The following is a 19,966-nucleotide window of genomic DNA, read 5'->3' as shown; positions in this document are numbered from 1 at the left end:
CTATAAGTAGTCATGTGAATTTGGTATTCGTTCAATATTTTGATGAGATGTATGTTGTCTTTCCTCTAGTGGTGTTATGTGCACATCGACTACATGACACTTCACCATTGTTTGGGCCTAGGGGAAGGCATTGGGAAATAGTAAGTGGATGATGGGTTGCTAGAGTGACAGAAGCTTAAACCCTAGTTTATACGTTGCTTCATAAGGGGCTGATTTGGATCCGTATGTTTCATGCAATGGTTAGGTTTACATTAATTCTTCTTTCATAGTTGTGGATGCTTGAGAGGGGGATTAATCATAAGTGGGATGCTTGTGCAAGGAAGGACAGTACCCAAGCACCGGTCCACCCACATATCAAATTATCAAAGTAACGAACGTGAATCATATGAGCATGATGAAAACTAGCTTGACGATAATTCCCATATGTCCTCAGGAGCGCTTTCCCTTATATAAGAGTTTGTCCAGGATTGTCCTTCGCTACAAAAAGGATTGGGCCACCTTGCTGCACCTTGTTTACTTTTGTTACTAGTTAGCTGTTACAAATTACCTTATCACAAAACTATCTGTTACCGATAATTTCAGTGCTTGCAGAGAATACCTTACTGAAGACTGCTTGTCATTTCCTTCTGCTCCTCGTTGGGTTTGACACTCTTACTTATCGAAAGGACTACAATAGATCCCCTATACTTGTGGTTCATCAAGATGTTGTACTGAAGAGTGAGGATGCCAGAAGAGCGGCACCCATGCATCCTGTCGATGTTGTTTTGCTGCAACCAATGTTCGGAATTGCTGGAACCAGAGATCGAGGAAGGAACAATAGCGCATGGCATGCCAACGCTCAACCTGTGAGATGCTGCAATCGACAAGCTGAAATGATGGAACCGACAATGCCAGGGGTTACGATGGGCAGGGGGCATGTTAATGTTTTGCTGGGACGAGAGATCCTGAGTATCTATGATGGCGCGGTGATACAGAACCATTGTGTGGTCATGCGGGAACAGCGTGCCAATGTTTGCTACATCCGGGATGTCACCATGAACTGCGCTAAGGAGCGGGTGCGGCTTTCCTGCGATTCCAGTGGCGAGAGTGGTGAGCGGCGATGCTTTGGGGACCAATGACAAGGGTGCATCGGTTTTGCCGAGTTTTGCTGCAAACAGTCACGTACGGCAATGCGGTGGGAGATAGGGACTGGAAGCAAGGCGGTTGGGGGAGACGAACATTGAAGCAAGAGGGAGGCATGCGAGACATGGGGGCAATGGAAGACGGACCAGATTCGACGGGTCAAATGACGGGAATGTTCCTATGGCTTGGTCTTCGAGGACAACTAAATACCAAGGATAAGATGACAAAAAAAACATTGCACCACAGTTGTGCAACACAACGGATGTGATCTATGCCTAGCAATATACTCAAGTTGTCGGAGGGATTGACCATGGGTAGCATCATCCGCACCCCTTAGTATTTCAAGACATCGGGGCTAGCAAAGCCCCTCACACCTTCCAGACACACGGCCGACTCCTTGGTCCGGCTGGGCCCAAGTGGCCAGCTCCCATAAAGTGGCACCCTTTTAGAAGGCGGCTCTGGGGGGAGGCCGGCTCGTAGCAGACGGCCCCTCCTCCCCTCGAAGTTTGCGCTCCATCACTGTGACAAGATGGGGCATGGCTACAGGACCACCTACTGCCCCAAAACCCGGAGAAGCATGGCTATAGTACGGGCCGACTAGGCGATCACCAGCCTGCTAGGCGCGGCACTGTAGCCATGTGGCTCATGACATGGCCCTTGTCAGCAAGGGCCATGCTCCCACGATGGGCGGTCGGTACGACCCGCAGGCGGTGGGCCCTACCTGTCCGTGAGCTCCTAGAAGACGGCGCTCCCCATGAAGGCGGCTTCGGGGGCGGGCCGGCATCCAGCAGCCGGCCCTCCCCTCCCAATTCATGCCCAATTACTCAGATGAGACGGAGCGTGGCTGCAGTGCGCGCTGACTAGGCGGCGGGACTATAGCCATTGGACTCCCGACGAGGTTTCCTTCATCAGGTATGATGCTACAGCAAAAGGCGATCAGCATGGCCCGCAGGCGGCGGGCCTTACCTGTCAGCCAGATTCTCAGCAGCCGGCGGGGCCCACCAAGCGGCGGGCCCCAACAGCCAGTGGAGAACCCTACAACCCTAGACACTGACGTCCGGGGTCCTTGAGGGAGTCCTGGATTAGGTGGTGTCTGGATAGCCGGACTATACCTTCGGTCGGACTCCTGGACTATGAAGATACAAGATTGAAGACTTTGTCCCGTGTCCGGAAGGGACTTCCCTTGGCGTGGAAGGCAAGCTTGGCGATACGGATATGTAGATCTCCTACCATTGTAACCGACTCTGTGTAACCCTAGCCCTCTCCGGTGTCTATATAAACCGGAGGGTTTTAGTCCATAGGACGAACAACAATCATACCATAGGCTAGCTTCTAGGGTTTAGCCCCTCTGATCTCGTGGTAGATCTACTCTTGTACTACCCATATCATCAATATCAATCAAGTAGGACGTAGGGTTTTACCTCCATCAAGAGGGCCCGAACCTGGGTAAAACATCGTGTCCCCTGCCTCATGTTACCATTCGGCCTAGACGCACAGTTCGGGACCCCCTACCCGAGATCCGCCGGTTTTGATACCGACATTGGTGCTTTCATTGAGAGTTCCTCTATGGCGTCGCCATCAGGTACGATGCCTCATCCCGTCTTTAAAGATGGCACCGTTGCTAAGGGAGCTTTGGCTGTCGGCCAAACTCTCCGTCTAGGTGGTTTCCTTATGACCGCATGTTCGGCTGTTGTGCCGACGATGACCTCTTGGGTCATCGAAAGCAATCTTCACGTCAGCTCGGAATTCGCTGAGCAGCTAGATCCAATGGAGCTCTCTTCCCAAAATGAGCTCTTGGATCGCATCGCCGCCCTGGGAGTCGCTACGGATTACGACCAGATTGGGTCTAAACCCGATCTGAGAGAGATTAACTCTCCCCAGGTCACCCATCACGTTGCCGTGGTAGAGGGACAGTGCGGCGACCCTTCATCTATCTTAAGGACTAGCTATGTATGGATTCCCGATCCCTCCAAGCCGGATACCCACGGAGGGGAGGACATCACTCAAGACCTGAACTTAAAGTCAGGCGACGGGCTAGATTCATTGGACAACATCCAAGAATCCAAACTTCCTAGTTCAGAAACTCCTTGGCCCCTGGGTCTCAGATTGGGTGAGGTTTCAGATTTGATTCCACCCACCCACCCGTACATAAGCGATCTATCCCAAATTAGGCAAGTGCCCGAAGAAACAGTACATCATTACTGGGCCAGATTCCTCCTGGTTATGAACAGGATAAAGGACTGCCACGAGGAAGACGCAATTTCATTCTTCTGCAATAATTGCACGGACAAGGAATCCTTAACGCCATAAGTCGCCGTGATATTACACGCTTCGCTGACTTGGCGTCCATAGTACGAAAGTACTGTGCGATGGAAAGCGCCTAGAAAACCGAAACAAAATTTTGGGACAATCCAGCCTTGAATACAAACCCGGTCCGAAATAAAAGGGTGCATCATCGTCAGACACACGGGTTCAATACCAAAAAGCAAAAGCCCTCTACATGGCACAGAACCGTTCTGGAAGGATGGCTTGATGGACCCTGTAAAATTCACAGTACAGAGGTCGCCACACCAACTCACAGCCTTAGAGCATGTTGGATACTCCGGCAGGTGGCAAAAATTGGCGAAGATCTTCTAATTCCAGAAGCCACAGAAAGCCACCCCAGAGAAGCCAGTACGGTATTAACAGTCTTCGAGACTTTCGCATCAAATAATATGCGAAAAAGAACACTCCGCGGCCTTGCCGAAGTCTACCAAGTAGCAACAATAAACCCATGGAGTGACACGGCTATCACTTTTAACGCCAGTGATGAACCTAAATTCCGAACAGCCCGAGCACCAGCCGCATTGGTCCTCAGTCCAATAGTGGACAGCGTTCGTCTTACCAAGGTACTCATGGATGGCGGCAGCGGATTGAACCTCATTTATGAGGAAACCCTTCAAAAAAATGGAAATAGACTGGAACCGTATTGAGCGAAGCAGCACAACCTTTAGAGGAATAATCCCCAGTCGGGAAGCGCGCTGTACAGGAAAAATCACACTAGATGTGGTGTTCGGCACGCCGGATAATTACAGGTCCGAAGAGGTCACGTTCCAGGTGGCCCCATTCAGTAGCGGATATCACGCTCTTCTAGGGCGGGAAGCGTTTACAGTCTTCCAAGCAATACCCCATTACGGGTACATGAAGCTCAAGATGCCCGGGCCTAACGGAATCATCACTCTCGCTAGTGATCTGGACATAGCACTCCGCGCCGAAAACAAGAGAACCGCACTGGCCCTCGAGGCGCTATCCGAAGCCCTAGCGGCTGAGGAACTAACTGCGCTGCGCTCCACGGTGAATAGGGGCGATGTGATACTCGATAAAAGATCCAAGTCCACCTCCTTTAAACCGGCGAACGAAATAGTCAAATTCTAGGTCCATCCAATGGACCCCAATAAAACAGCTTCCATTGGGGCACAATTAAACCCTGATGTAGACGCCGCACTGCGAGAGTTCCTACGAGAAAACTGGGACATTTTCGCCTGGCACCCTTCAGACATACCAGGAATCCCACGCAGGCTAGCCGAACACAGCTTAAATATCCTAAAAGGATTCAAGCCAGTCAAACAGGCTCTTCGGTGTTTTTCCGAACCTAAGAGACAGGCCATGGGAGAGGAACTAGCCAAGCTATTGGAGGCCGGATTCATCAAAGATATAAAACACCCGGACTGGCTAGCAAACCTGGTGATGGTACCAAAGAAGGACAAATCCTGGCGCCTATGCGTTGATTTTAAAGACCTTAACAAGGCTTGCCCAAAGGATCCCTTCCCTCTCCCCCACATCGATCAAACTATCGATGCTATCGTAGGACACGATTCATTGTGTTTCCTCGACGCATACTCCGGCTACCATCAAATAAAGATGGCAGAGTCAGACCAAGCCGCAACGGCATTCATCACACCATATGGCCCATTCTGCTTCAACACAATGCCCTTCGGGCTCAAAAACGCCGGCGCAACATATCAGCGCATGATTCAGACATGTCTGGCAAACCAGATCGGCAAAACAGTGGAGGCATACGTAGATGATGTGGTCATTAAAACAAGACAGGTCGAATCTCTAGTAGATGACTTGAGGCTAACATTCGATAACCTCCGAACATACGACATCAAGCTCAACCCGGAAAAATGCGTTTTCGGCGTTCCCGCCAGAAAGCTCTTGGGCTTCATTGTATCCGGCAGAGGAATTGAAGCAAATCCAGCCAAGATCCAAGCTCTGTCACAATTGGATATCCCGAAGGACCTCAAAAATACAAAAATTAACTGGATGTGTGGCGGCTCTAAGCCGCTTTATCTCCCGCTTGGGAGAAAAGGCCCTACCCCTTTACCGCCTCCTTCGGCGCACCGAACACTTCGAGTGGACGGATACAGCCACGGCCGGACTCGACGAAATAAAGGCCATCTTGGCAACAAACCCAGTCCTGGCCACGCCAAACATTGGCGAACCAATGCTATTATACATTGCAGCAACCCATCAGGTCGTAAGCGCAGTGCTCATCATCGAACGAGAGACGGACGGACACAAATTCCCCCTTCAGAAGCCGGTCTACTATGTGTCCATTGTCCTTACTCCGTGCAAATCACGGTACCCGCATTATCAAAAGATTGCATACACGGTATTTATGGCATCCCGGAAGCTGCGACACTACTTTCAAGAGTGTTCAATAACAGTAGCCTCGGAAGTGCCACTTAACGATATTATAAACAACCGTGATGCGACGGGCCGGATTGCAAAATGGGCCATTGAGCTCCTCCCGTTCGACATAACTTACAAGCCACAACAAGCTATCAAGTCGCAAGTTTTGGCCGACTTCGTCGCAGAATGGACGGAGGCCGAACTCCCTAAAGAGTATGACACATATTCAAACTGGGTCATGCACTTTGACGGCTCCAAAATGTTGGCTGGTCTAGGGGCTGGCGTCGTTTTGACGTCCCCCACAGGAGATACAGTTCAATACGTACTCCAGATAATGTACACAGACTCCAACAATGCAGCCGAATATGAGGCCCTTTTACATGGTCTCCGGATGGCAGTATCCATGGGCATTCAACGCCTAGAGGTGCGCGGGGACTCGAACCTTGCAATATCCCAAATAAATGGAGACTTTGATGCCAAGGATCCAAAAATGGCAGCTTATCTCAACACCGTCCTAAAAATTTCAGCTCCGTTCGAAGGGCTCAAATTTCACCATATAGCCCGGGAAAATAATCAGGCGGCAAATGTCCTGGCACGCATCGATGCAAAACGCGATGTATTCCCCCCCAACATCTTCCTAGAAAGTCTATTCAAGCCATCCGTAGTATGGGAAGGGGAACCCGGCAATAACAGCCCGGACCCAACCGCATTGCCCGACACCGAACACTCTGACACAATTGGAGGCTCTGCCAATGAAATAACACCTTCAGCCCACGTAATAATTGCCGTCATCGCTCCGTGGACAGAACCATTCCTTGCCTACCTTACTAGGCAGGAACTCCCTGAGGATCAAAACAAGGCACGCTGCATAGTGCGGCGATCTAAAGCCTATAAAGTCCATGAGGGAGAGCTTTATAAGAAAAAGCACTACCGGAGTCCTTCAAAGGTGCATCTCCGAAGAGGAAGGGCAGAACCTCCTGGCTGAAATTCATGCCAGACTCGGCGGTCATCACGCTGCAGCTCGGTCCCTTGTAAACAAGGCCTTCCGTATAGGCTTCTATTGGCCGACGGCCCGGGCAGACGCCCAGGACTTAGTCCAACGATGTGTCGGTTGCCAGCTTTTTGCAAAACAAAGCCATATGCCACCCACCGCCCTCCAAACTATCCCCATCACTTGGACCTTCGTGGTCTGGGGGCTTGACATGGTTGGACCCCTTAAAGGCGGAACCCACAAGAAAAAATACTTACTGGTCATGGTGGATAAGTTCACCGAATGGATAGAAGCCAAGCCTGTTAAAACGGCCGAATCCGGACCGGTGATAGACTTTATATCCAGGGTTGTACACTGTTACGGCGTCCCCCACAACATCATCATTGATAACGACACGAGCTTTACGGCCGACGAGGTAAAACTCTGGTGCAAAAACATGGGCATCAAGCTCGATTATGCTTCCGTCTATCACCCACAAACTAACGGCCAGGTCGAGCGTGCAAATGGTCTTATCATGAGCAGCATCAAACCTAGATTAGTGCGGTCCCTTAAGGAATCTAACACGCACTGGGTAGAGCAGCTCGACTCCGTACTCTCGGGGCTGCGGACCATGCCGAATCGCACCACCGGATACACACCATTCTTCATGGTGTACGGCGCAGAGGCAGTTTTGCCCTGCGACATAATTCATGACTCACCTCGAGTGCGCATGTACGAAGAAAGAGAAGCCGAGCTCGATCGGCAGGACAGTTTGGACGCCTTGGAGGAAGAGCGTGACGTGGCAAAAGCCCGTTCCACATTCTATCAACAGCAGGCTCGAAGATACCAAAGAAGAGAAGTACGGGCCAAAAATTACAACGTTGGCGAATTAGTTCTATGCCTGCCGGACAAGAAAAAGGACAAACTCAAGCCCAAGTGGGAAGGTCCCTTCATAATCGACCAAGTCCTGACTGGTGGAGCGTACCGCCTGCGAGATACATCGGATAACCGACTCAAGCCGAACCCATGGAATGCAGCCCATCTACGAAGATTATATGCCTAGCGCCGGACTCTGTGTTCGTCTCCTTCCTCTGTCCATTTTTTATATACTTTCTGTCTTAGATTTCTCTCCTTCTCCTCTCTTTCTCTTATAGCCTTCAAAGGCTCATAAAATGACACGCTATCCGCGCTCATTAAACCTGGGGGCTTCTTTAAACATAAGCTTATTTATACGGGCTTCATGCCCAACACATGTGTCACACTTCTGCATGTATCTTTTATTCGCCATGATATGCATCGATATGACTTATGTTTTGGCCAAGTTGGGTTGCCTGGCTCCTGTGCTTACCCCTACGTTCCCGATTGTTCGGCTAGGTGGTAAAGGGAGCACCTCTGCGATTATTACTGCCGGGTCAGCCGGATGTGTACCTCAAACTGGGTGAAGCCGAAAGCTAGCGTTCTTTAGGGAATATTCGGTCGGTGAACTAAAGATGATCTTTTTTATTTTATCTATACGCCCCCAGATGTTTTTCCTGCGCCTCTTTTCGCAGAATGGGCATGCACTTTAGGGCATGCCTCCCAGGGAAAGGAATCCCTAACGGAACTATTCTCCCTGGAAGATGTTTCTTACTAACCATGTAATATAACATAACTAGTTGGGCACTTGTCTGTTCAAGCACTAATGACCCCTACGCCTGGTCTCCATGCATACCCCGGTTCTTATATAACCGCGAGGGTATTCGGACACACTCCGGACCGTCAGGTCCCGAGGTTGAAGCGAAAAGTTCGGCCATGACAAACGATCTACAATCCGGCTAGAAGGCATTACAAATGTCCATTATAATTACATAGTCAATCTGACTGATTGTATTCCTCTTCAATACCATCTAACAGGCTGTCTAGTTTACAGTCCTGTTGGGAATACTTTGCGGCCAATTCTACTTGGCCGTATACTAAGCTCACAGGGATCTCCTTCCCATCGGGCCCCACGGGTCCGACCTCGGCCATGTCGTTCGGGTCAGCCTTCGTGTACCGCGTCTTCACCATGGCCTAGGCTCCCTGCCGCCTTAATGGCAGGCCGACATCTTCCATAATCGGAAGCGCTGCCGGGCTCCCTTCAGCTACTCTACAAGCTCTCCAAGGCCTTCGGGCATGGAGACGGATGGCCACAAGACCTGGGCGAAGCTTTGCATCACCTACCGAACTCGCTCGTGCAGTTGCGAGAGCTCGGGAAGAAGGTCACCCGTAGAACCGGGCATTTCCTCTACAGGACGACCTGTTAGCATACCTACAGACATTCCCCTGTTAGTTGACTTCCTCGCCGAACTCTTTTTTTTCAAAGTTCGTTTAAGCACTTACTATATATGCCGCGTCGAAGCCGCTGATTCTCCTTCACGGAGTCCAACAGCTGGGCACGAACATGCTTCAGTTCAACGCCCAACTTGGTGTTGGCATCTTGGAGATCGTTCTTCTCTCGCCTCACCTTGGTCAGCACGCTCTCACCAACCTTTAGCTGGCGTCGGAGTTGTTGCTCTTTCGGATTTAATCCGGCGCCATCTGCAATTTAATTTGTCAGATTTGCACCCACGCCGCACTTCGCAAAATACTTATCTTTCGAAGCGTATATTACCAGAGGGGGTCTCCTTGGGCTCCCCTGCCGCGGCTAGTGCAGCCTCAAGTTGGGCTTTGCACTCTCCCGGCTCCTGGGACAACGGGGTATTCTTTTCTATAAGAACCTGCATAACAGATGATCCTTAAATTATTTATCCTAACTGTTTCAAGTCTCGGGGGCTACTGGTATATATATATAGTTACCAAAATTTTCTTACCTGTATGTCTTTTACATATTGCTCTATGGCTCTGGCTAGACCATTTTGAGTGGCATGGAGGTACGCATCTCCAGATTTGAAGGCATCCAATGCCTCTTGGGAGAAACAAGCATCGCGAAGAACTATCCGGCAACGCCTGTGGTTCATGGCACTCTCCACCTCGGAATTGGTGGCAGACAGGCTGTCCGCATCCTCTGTCGGAGGAGCGTCCGGTGTGCGCCTCGTGTTCACCTCTGCCTCCGGACCAGGCTTTGGAGCTTGGCTAGTGGAGGCGCGATTGGCAGCCTCTACGGATATAGTCTGGCGAGGTCTCTTCGTCCTGAAGAGAGCACGAGCGTTAATATGCCTTGAAGGAATAACACCTGGGAATAAGATGGCGCGCTATACCTTTGCGCCGGCGTCTCAGTCCGGACCGCACTTCTTTTCAGCCCACAGGGCCTTGCCGCCCCTCGTTGTCCAGTCACCGCAGGCTCGGCCTCCCTTCTCAGGGACCTCCCCTGCAAAACATGGTTGTCATACGGCAATCGAAAACACGCGAGGATAGATCCCTTTTCAAAGTGTTGGGACTTCGGTCTCAGTTACCTGTGAGGCTGGGAGTAGCCCTGGGTAATCGGCCGTAATGGCCACCAAGGCGTTGTCCTTGCTCAATTGATGAAACACCCCATCAATCAGCTCCACAGATAGGTCCGGATCCTCTTGAGAGGCCGGGTCGAGGGACCGTCCCGGGTCCTCGGGTTGTGGGGGAGGGCTGTTTATTTCTATAACAGCCTGGCACAGTTCCTGCATTGAAGTCGTTAGACTGAATATTTAACAATGGGAATATAAAACGGATGGGCAAGTAAAAGTTTCCACTTACCCAACTTGGGGGATTGTACATAGAAAATCCACCCTGTGGGTTGACGCGGAGAAATTCCTCCTCTTCTCCCTTGTACAAAGCGGACAAGGTCTTTATTAGAGCGGCAGCCGAATCCGGCCCCTTACGGCCGCGGCGGGTGGCATCGTCCTCCCCGTTGAAGTCCCACATGGGGCGGCCTCTATACTGAAGCGGCTGCACCCCTCGCATGATGCATGCGGCCATGACCCCGATCATGGTTAGTCCAGAATGAGCTAACAATCTTATCCGGCCCATCAGGTAAAGAACGTCCCTGTCACTTTCCCTCTGAGGGCTCCGTGGACGCCAGCTTAGGCGCTTCTTTAGGGGAGCACTGTCGAACTCAGGGAGGCCGATCCGGACATGATCTGGTAGTGGGAGGTCCTCTATATAAAACCATTCCGAAGGCCAGTCCTCGGATGCCTTCTTTGGGGTTCCGGATAGATATCCGGTCCCAGCGATGCGCCACACTTCAGCTCCGCCCACTTGATATATTGACCCCTTCTTAGAATAGGGCACGAGGAAGAATAGCCTTTTCCACAGTGCGAAATGAGCCTCGCATCCCAAAAATAGCTCGCAAAGGGCTACGAAGCCCGCGATATGCAATATGGAGGCAGGCGTGAGGTTGTGCAGCTGGAGGCCATAGAACTCCAGGAGCCCCCGAAGAAACGGATGAATTGGAAATCCGAGCCCTCTTATTAAGTAGGGACAAGGCATACCCACTCTCCTTTGGAGGGATTGGGGGTGCTCTCCGCTTGCTCTCCGCCATTGTAGGTGGCAAGTCCGGCTCGAACCGGGACCATATAGGCCGGGGGAAGAAATCCCTTGGCCTGGAGCGTCACTAGCTCGCTGTGCGGGATGGAGCACCTCTTCCAATCTCCAGGATGAGGGCTGGAAGGGCGAGAGGAGGAGCTGCGGCAGCCGGCCATGATGGAATGGACCTCTGTCAGATACGCTTTGATGAATACTCGCGAAGGGGAGAAGGTGTGGTTTGGATCTAAATCCTCGTCCCCTTAAATAGGCGGCTCATTCACGCGACTAGGGGTGTAAATATAAAAAAACACAACACCCTGACTTTTTGTATTCGTTTGACACGTGGAAAACGGCCATTATTGGGCGTAGAAGCCAAGGAGCACTACATTTACAAGAAACCGGACACTATTCAACAGGTACACGGAATTTGGAGGAGAACCCGCCTTGCAATGCCGAAGACAATTTGCGCGCCGGACTCATCGTCATTGAAGCCTGGTTCGGGGGCTACTGAGGGAGTCCTGGACTATACCTTCGGCCGAACTCCTGTACTATGAAGATACAAGATTGAAGACTTCGTCCCGTGTCCGGAAGGACTTTCCTTGGCGTGGAAGGCAAGCTTGGCAATACAGATATGTAGATCTCCTAACATTGTAACCGACTCTGTGTAACCCTAGCCCTCTCCGGTGTCTATATAAACCGGAGGGTTTTAGTTCATAGGACGAACAACAATCATATCATAGGCTAGCTTCTAGGGTTTAGCCTCTCTGATCTCATGGTAGATCTACTCTTGTACTACCCATATCATCAATATCAATCAAGCATGACGTAGGGTTTTACCTCCATCAAGAGGGCCCAAACATGGGTAAAACATCGTGTCCCCTGCCTCTTGTTACCATCCGGCCTAGACACACAGTTCGGGACCCCCTACGCGAGATCCGCCGGTTTTGACACCGACAGTCCTACACCCGACCATATTACCATTGTACCCCTGGGGGTAAGCCTATCTAAACCCCCAGGCTCTCCCATGCAAGGGGTTCAGCTCACACGCCACACACACACCATAGCTACAGAAAGCAAGGTAGCAGCTCTGCCCTTCTTCCTTCTCTAGTGACACAGCTCAAGGAGCAAGCTTGTAGCCCCCATTGGATCATAGTCATCATGCAGAGACTCCGCAGAGCAGGACTAGGGGTGTTATCTCCTCGGAGAGCCCTGAACCTGGGTAAGACTCATGTGCGATCAAGATCTCGCCCATTCCCGCTTCCAGGGCCCGATGACGTCCTCTTGGCCCCATCCATGATAAGCCACCCCTGGCATCTGTCGCGAGAATACCCCGACAATTGGTGCCCACCGTGGGGCCTAACGCAGCATCAGCCGGAGACATGTTCTGGACGGGAACCCTCTTCCTCTCTGGCAAGCATGTCGTGGTCGGCCTGATCAGCCAGCCCGGCACGCTCACTTGCGCTTGCGCCAGCGCACCGCACGACGCGGGAGCAGCCTGCCCCGCGAGCTGCCTCGTCGACCTCCTTAGCATGGTTAGCCTCTCCGATGAGCCTGCCTCCGACGTAGAGTCCGTTGGCTCTGTCGACCCCTTCACCGAGCTCTTCAAGGCACTTGACGTCTCTGATGCAGCCTCCACCGATGCCTTCCCCGGCAACGTGGTGGTCATCACCGACCCGCTCCCTCCTGTCGCCTGCGACGCCTGCACTGACGTCGTCATGGAGGTGATGGTCACTGGCCACAGCAGGGACTCCGTTGGGGCCGCCCAGGACACATCGCGAGCGGCTATGCAGGACCCGGCCACCCCCATTGCTGCCAACGCTGATGGGGCGACCCTGGAGGCGTTCTATGTCATGCTCCTTGACAGCACTAACAAGATGGTGGCCATGAAGCGTCACGCTGAGGCCAACCAGCGTGAGATCGACCGCATCACGGGCGGTAGGCCGGCTGCTGGCGAGCCCAGCCGAGCCTGCGCTGTTCGGCAACATGGCATGGCCATAGCCAGCAAGCTAGCGGTCGGACGCCCGATTTATGCCAATCCAGCGCAGAACCTACACGCCGCCCCAGGCGGCGACAGAAGAACTCAAGCACCTGGAGGGCGACGAGCGGCGCAGCCAAATGTTGTGCCTCCAGGAGCTGCTCGACGCCGCAAACACGCAGCAAGATGTGTGCAATCGTAAAGCCGTCTATCAAGCCTTCGCCGGAATTAGAGTCCATCTTCACGCCAGCTGACCCCAGAGCAGTTGGATCCGGCTCGGGGACTTCAGCAGTCGGCCCGAGGACTTCGGCAAGTGGCCCGGGGGCTACAGAACCCGAATCCGTCCCGGGGACTTCAGAACTCGGCCTGGGGACTGCTGTAGTCGGCCTGGGGACTTTAGTGACGCAGCAAGCAGCGGCCGGCTCTGACCCGCCACCTCCCAACCCGACCACCCTGGTACCGGTTGTTGTCATGACAGTGGGAGAAGCTCCATCTTGGGCACAGCCCATCCTCATTTTTCTGGTGAGCCAAGAACTACCAGCCGACGAGATCTTGGCCCGGTAGGTGCAACGTCGGGCGGCAGCATACACAATTGTCAACAGAGAGCTCATCAGGTGCAGTGTGACTGGTGTCTTCCAGTGCTGCGTGGAGCCGAAGAAGAGCATATCAATCCTCAGGGATATTCACCAAGGCGAATGTGGCCACCATGCTGCCTCCAAATCCCTCGTTGCCAAAGCTTTCCGCCATGGTTTCTTCTGGCCGATTGCTTTGGACGATGCCAAGGAGTTGGTCCGCAAGTGCAAGGGGTGCCAGCGCTTCAGCTCCAGACAACACCTGCCAGCCTCTACACTCAAGACCATCCCCCTTAATTGGATGTTTGTTGTATGGGGGTTGGATATGGTGGGCCCATTCAAGAAAGCACAAGGCGGCATGACCAATTTGCTAGTTGCCATGGACAAGTTCACAAAGTGGATCGAGGCAAGGCCAATCAAGAAACTTAATGGTCCAACTGTTGTCACGTTCATCGCGGATATCACCGTCTGGTTCAGCATCCCGCATAGCATAATCACCGACAATGGCACAAACTTTGCCAAAGGCGCCTTGGCCCATTTTTTGCACGACGCAGGGCATCTGATTGGACCTAGTGTCTGTTGCCCATCCGCAGTCAAACGTCCAAGTGGAGCGAGCAAACGGCCTCATCCTGTTCGGCATCAAGCCTCGGCTGGTCGAGCCACTGGAGCGCTCTGCCGGCTGCTGGATCGAGGAACTGCCGACCGTCCTTTGGAGTCTCCGGACCATGCCGAATCGAGCAACCGGCTTCACACCCTTCTTCCTCGTGTATGGCGCCGAGGTTGTCATCCTGATGTCGCTTGAAGCTATGTAGGTATTTCCCCAAAGAGGAAGGGATGATACAGCACAACGGCGGTAGGTATTTCCCTCAGATACGAAACCAAGGTTATCGAACCAGTAGGAGAACCAAGCAACACAACGTAAACAACACCTGCACACAAATAACAACTACTCGCAACCCGACGTGTAAAAGGGGTTGTAATCCCTGTCGGTGTCAAAACTGGCTTATCTCGAGTAGGGGTCCCGAACTGTGCTTCTGAGGATCGAAGGTAACAGGAGACAAAGGGGACACAATGTTTACCCAGGTTCGGTCCCTCTTAATGGAGGTAAAACCCTACTTCCTGCTTGATTGACTTTGATGAGTATAGGGGTTACAAGAGTTACCTCGAGATCATCATGGCTAAACCCTAGATGTCTAGCCTATATGAATCCTGATAGCCTCTAGGGACTAGCCCCTCTGGTTTATATAGACACCTCAGGGGTCTAGGGTTGTACAGAGTCGGTTTATAGAAGAAGGAAACTATACATCCAGACGCCAATCTTGCCATCCACGCAAAGGAGATTCCTATCCGGACATCAAGGGAGGCCTTCTACCTTGTATCTTCATGGCCTATCAGTCCAGCCCATATTACACAGCCCGGACACCCGAGGAACCCTTAATCCAGGACTCCCTCAGTAGCCCCCGAACTTGCCTTCAATGGCGAGTAGTATCTGATACGTCTCCAACGTATCTATAATTTTTGGTTGTTCCATGCTATTATACTATCTCTTTTGGATGTTAATGGGCTTTATTTTACACTTCTACATTATTTTTGGGACTAACCTATTAACCAGAGGCCTAGCCCAAATTGCTGTTTTTTTTGCATATTTAGTGTTTCATAGAAAAAGAATATCAAACGGAATCCAAACGGAATGAAACCTTCTGGAGAGTTATTTCTGGAACAAACGTGATCCAGGGGATTGGGAGTGGACGTTAAGAAACAATCGAGGAGGCCACGAGGCAGGGGGGCGCGCCTACCCCCCTGGGCACGCCCTCCACCCTCGTGGGCCCCTCGTTGCTCCACCGACCTACTTCTTCCTCCTATATATATTGACATACCCCGAAAACATCCAGGAGCACCACAAAACCCTATTTCCACCACCGCAACCTTTGATGACCCACAAGTATAGGGGATCTATCGTAGTCCTTTTGATAAGTAAGAGTGTCGAACCCAACGAGGAGCAGAAGGAAATGATAAGCGGTTTTCAGCAAGGTATTCTCTGCAAGCATTGAAATTATCGGTAACAAGATAGTTTTGTGATAAGATAATTTGTAACGAATAGCAAGTAATAAAAGTTTTGTGAACCCAATCCTTTTTGTAGCAAAGGACAAGCCTGGACAAACTCTTATATGAAGGAAAGCACTCCCGAGGACACATGGGAATTATCATCAAGCTAGTTTTGTGAACCCAATCCTTTTTGTAGCAAAGGACAAGCCTGGACAAACTCTTATATGAAGGAAAGCGCACCCGAGGACACATGGGAATTATCGTCAAGCTAGTTTTCATCATGTTCATATGATTCGCGTTTGGTACTTTGATAATTTGATATGTGGGTGGACCGGTGCTTAAGTACTATCCTTACTTGGACAAGCATCCCACTTATGATTAACCCCTATTGCAAGCATCCGCAACTACAACAGAAGTATTAAGGTAAACCTAACCATAGCATGAAACATATGGATCCAAATCAGCCCCTTACGAAGCAACACATAAACTAGGGTTTAAGCTTCTGTCGCTCTAGCAACCCATCATCTACTTATTACTTCCCAATGTCTTCCTCTAGGCCCAAACAATGGTGAAGTGTCATGTAGTCGACGTTCACATAACACCACTAGAGGAGAGACAACATACATCTCATCAAAATATCGAACGAATACCAAATTCACATGACTACTTATAGCAAGACTTCTTCCATGTCCTCAAGAACAAACGTAGCTACTCACAAAGCATATTCATGTTCATAATCAGAGGGGTATTAATATGCATAATTGATCTGAACATATGATCTTCCACCAAGTAAACCAACTAGCATCAACTACAAGGAGTAATCAACACTACTAGCAACCCATAGGTACCAATCTGAGGTTTGGATACAAAGATTGGATACAAGAGATGAACTAGGGTTTGAGATGAGATGGTGCTGGTGAAGATGTGTGACGCCCCGAGGCCGATGCGCCAGGTATCTTCTAGTTATTCACTGTCATTGCCATGTCATTTGCTTGCGTGTCGCATCTTTCCATGTCATCATGTGCATTGCATCATCATGTTTTCAAAACTTGCATCCGTCCTAGCCTCCCCGTTCTTTCTGTTGTCCGTTCTGAGCCCGACCACACTCGCACGCGCCCGTGGCATGTCCGAAATATTATTTTATAAGTGGCCGGAAATTTTTCTCGGAATGGGATGAAAGTTCGCGTGCGATCTTATTATAGTGTTGGTAGACCGCCTGCCAAGTTTCATCGCATTTGGAGTCTGTTTGATGCCCCAACGGATACATATAGCGGCATTATAGCCGGTCTTTTCGTCCGACGTTTTCGGTCTCCGAAAACTGCTGCCGGGTCTCCCTCTCTCTCTTCTCTCCCGCGGCCCTCGGCCATCTACACAGTCACAACCAGCCCACCTAGGCCTACCTATCCTCCCTCTCGATCGGAACCAACGGTCGCAATCGGAGGTTCCGAAAACCCCTCCTAACCCCCCTTTATCTTTGGCCTTTCGTCAAACCCCTCGCGCGTCCAAATGCTGCCCCGAACCCGAATCGCTCAGACGTCACCATTGGGTCCAGATCATCCCCAAACATCCCTAAAATGTCTTTATTTCTTTGTTTGGGCGCCCTAGCCTATTTATCCGGGACCGTCCGATTAAAATCGGAGGGACCAAATGCCCCTATCAAAATCCACTTGCTATATATATAAGACCACCTACCAAATCAACCTAACCCTAGAATCTAGGATGGTTGTCCCATCCATACCTCCTCCCCGCCGCCACTCCACCTGGTTCCTCAGGATCCATCCCGGTCCAACCAGCGAGCCCCCCTCCTCCTGCCTTGTTCCCCGAAGGGATCGAGAGAGCTGCCACTGCCTTGTCACCTCCCGCGCCTCTCGACCCCCGCCTCCTCTGCACACATCTCGTCGGAGCAAGCCCATCCCGATCCAGTCGCTGGCGGTGAATAGCAGCAGCAACCGAGGCCCCACTGCTCCCTGCCTCCTCACGTCGGTGACCAACCCGACGACTCCACGCCCTGTCTCGCGCCCCTGCTTCTTTCCTTCGTCTCCCTCGCTGCTCCCTATCTCTCACCCGTTTCTCTCTCTCTCTCTATTCTTTGTAACAGCACCGTTGCCTGATGAGCTCCTCGCCTGCGCCGTCTTCATCCTCGCCGAGCCTCGCCATGGATGCTGCCTCCTCGGCCTCGTCATAGGACAAGCGCCCAGCCGCTCTGCCTCGATTACGCGTGGACCAGCCGCCGCCAAGTCCCTTTCCCCGCCGCCTTCCATTCCTCACCACCCGGAGCAAGCCGCCGCACCGTTCGTCGTCTTCGCGCCAAGCTGCCGTCGCCAAGACCTTGTCTCTGTCCAGATCCACTCGGCGCTGCCCGTTCCTGACCATCTGCGCCGCCTGTTCAAGTCCCAGCACCGCCTCGTTCTTCTTCCTGGAGCGAAAGCCGCCACCTGCTCGATCCCTGCTTCACGAACGAGACGACGAGCGCCCAGTTTCTTCGTTGACGCCCGCATTGCTTCCCGTGTCGGCCCAGCACGCCTCCTCACCCAGATGCGGCCTGCCAGCTTGTCCTCTGACCGGGCCGAAGCCCATGGGTGAGGACGCGCCCAGCCCCTCTCCTATGCGCTGCTGGGCCAGCCAGATTTCGGCCCATGCATTTTTTTTCGTGCACTACGAATTTTGCCATTTATTCCAAAAACTGAATATTTACAGATTACCCCTTGCCGTTCATGCATTTAATAACTGAATAACCATGCATCGGTTTGAAATAAGTTATATATGTAAAATCCTCAGAATTTGTGTAGATAAATAATATACAACTTTCATCCATGTTTAAAATGCTTAAAATGATTTTTGATTAAATTTTGCTTAGACGCCATGTCAAAATGATTTATTTCATAACTAATTAACCATAGCACGGACTTAAATAATCTTTATATGTAAATGGGGTTGAAAATTGCCTAGTTTAACATGGTGCACTCATCTTGCATGTTTAACAACTCTAAAATATGCTTTAGGACAAAACAATACCAAATTCGTAATATGCATATGAGGATTTTTCAGACTTGTTGTTTGTTGTTCCAGCCTCATTTAAACTTGCCTAGATAGGTAGTTTTATTATGTTTCACCTCTTGCCATGTTATTAACATTTAATATTGTTGAGTACATAAACGAGAGAGAACTAAATAAGTCATGTTGTGTTTCGTCAATATGCAACTCGTTCCATATTGAGCTCCACTTAACTTGTAGAGTTGTTTGTGCATTTTCCATGCCATGCCTCATTAAACCGGACATGCATCATACTTGGTTGTGCATCATGACATGCTTATGTGATGGTTGTTTACTATGTTGCTTGATTCTTTCCGGGTTGCTTCTCCCGTTAGCTTCGTTTTCGTTCCGGGGTTGCGAGGATCCGTTCGACTACGCCCATTTGTCTTCTTCATGGACTCGTTCTTCTTCCTTGCAGGACCTCAGGCAAGATGACCATACCCTCGAAATCACTTTATCTTTGCTTGCTAGTTGTTCGCTCTATTGCTATGCCGCGCTACCTACCACTTGCTATATCATGCCTCCCATATTGTCAGGTCAAGCCTCTAACCCACTCTTCCTAGCAAACCGTTGTTTGGCTATGTTACCGCTTTTGCTCAGCCCCTCTTATAGCGTTGCTAGTTGCAGGTGAAGATGAAGCTTGTTCCATGTTGGAACATGGATATTGTTGGGATATCATTATAATCTCTTATTTACTTTAATGCATCTATATACTTGGTAAAGGGTGGAAGGCTCGGCCTTATGCCTGGTGTTTTGTTCCACTCTTGCCGCCCTAGTTTCCGTCATACCGGTGTTATGTTCCTTGATTTTGTGTCCCTAACGCGGTTGGGTGTTATGGGACCCCCCTTGAAAGTTCGCTTTGAATAAAACTCCTCCAGCAAGGCCCAACCTTGGTTTTACATTTGCCAAACAACCTACTACCCTTCCCTTGGGTCGGCCAACCCAAGGGTCATCTTTATTTTAACCCCCCCCCCCCGGGCCAGTGCTTGTCTAAGTGTTGGTCCGAACCGAGTCGCTTGCGGGGCCACCTCGGGAAAACTCGAGGTCTGGTTTTACTCGTAGCTTGTCTCATTTGGTGTTGCCTTGAGAACGAGATATGTGCAGCTCCTATCGGGATGTCAG

The 19,966-nt window shown here is 51.0% G+C and overlaps 1 long non-coding RNA gene across 1 annotated transcript; it reads left to right on the top strand.

Moving 5' to 3' along the window:
- Positions 1-17,529: 17,529 nt before the first annotated feature.
- LOC123151513 (uncharacterized) lies at positions 17,530-19,326 on the top strand. The gene is made up of 3 exons (XR_006475683.1): positions 17,530-17,790; positions 17,910-18,390; positions 19,180-19,326. It is a non-coding gene; the product is annotated as an uncharacterized lncRNA (long non-coding RNA).
- Positions 19,327-19,966: the final 640 nt, after the last annotated feature.

Source organism: Triticum aestivum, chromosome 7A (assembly GCF_018294505.1).
Source record: "Triticum aestivum cultivar Chinese Spring chromosome 7A, IWGSC CS RefSeq v2.1, whole genome shotgun sequence".
In the NCBI taxonomy this organism is placed as follows: Eukaryota; Viridiplantae; Streptophyta; class Magnoliopsida; order Poales; family Poaceae; genus Triticum; species Triticum aestivum.
This window is presented reverse-complemented; position numbering and strand designations above follow the sequence as displayed.